Raw genomic sequence first — 953 nt, 5'->3', positions numbered from 1 at the left:
AACTCCCATGTCAGTCCTGTTTTATAACAGTGGTATTATACAGTATTTGTCCATACAGAAGGCTACATTCCTTGATCTTCTGAAACAAGTACTTCAAATCCTTCTCACTTTCAGCAAGCAAGGTTATGTCATCTGCCTAACATAGGTTATTGATGAGTCTCCCTCCAATCCTGATTCCACACCCCTCCTCATAGAGTCCAGCTTTTCAGATAATTTGCTCAGCTTACAGATAGAATAGGTACAGAGAGAAAATACAGTCCTGATGCATTTCCTTCCCAGTTCCAAACCATGCAGTGCTCCCCTGCTCTGGGTATAGGTTCCACATGAGCACAACCAAGTACTTTGGACTCCCGTTTTTCTCAATGTCAGCCACAACTTGTCATGATCCATATAGTCAAATGCATTTTCATAGTCAAAAAAGCAGAAATAGACATTCTTCTAGTACTCCTTATTTTCAGCAAAGATTCATCTGACATCAGCAGTGATATCGCTGGTGCCACAGCATTTTTTAAATCTTGCTTGAACTTTTCTGGCAGTTCCCTATCTATGTACTGTTCCAGATGTTTTTGAATGATCTTCTGCAGTATTTTGCTTGCATGTGATATCAATGATACTCTTTGAAAATTTCCACATTCGGTTTGATCACCTTGCTTGGCAATGGCAACAAATATGGGCCTCTTCCAATCCATTGGCTTAACAGCTGTCCTCCAAATTTCCTGGTAAAGATCGGTGAGTGCATCGAAGGCTGCTGCATCTGTTAATTGAATTGAGTCAATCGGTATCCCATTGATTCCTGGGGCCTTATTTTTTGCCAATGTCTTCGGTGCAGCTTCTGCTTCGTCCTTCATTACCATTTTCAGCTGTTCATATGTTGTTGTTGTTATGTGCTGTCGAGTCACTTGTGACTCATAGCGACCCTATGTACAACAGCCCTAAACTCCGCTCTGTCCTGT

The sequence above is a fragment of the Elephantulus edwardii genome, unplaced genomic scaffold (assembly GCF_000299155.1).
Source record: "Elephantulus edwardii isolate Elephantulus edwardi_28Jun2011 unplaced genomic scaffold, EleEdw1.0 scaffold00271, whole genome shotgun sequence".
Taxonomy (NCBI): Eukaryota; Metazoa; Chordata; class Mammalia; order Macroscelidea; family Macroscelididae; genus Elephantulus; species Elephantulus edwardii.
The sequence above is the reverse complement of the archived record's forward strand: the minus strand, read 5'-3'. Positions refer to the sequence as shown.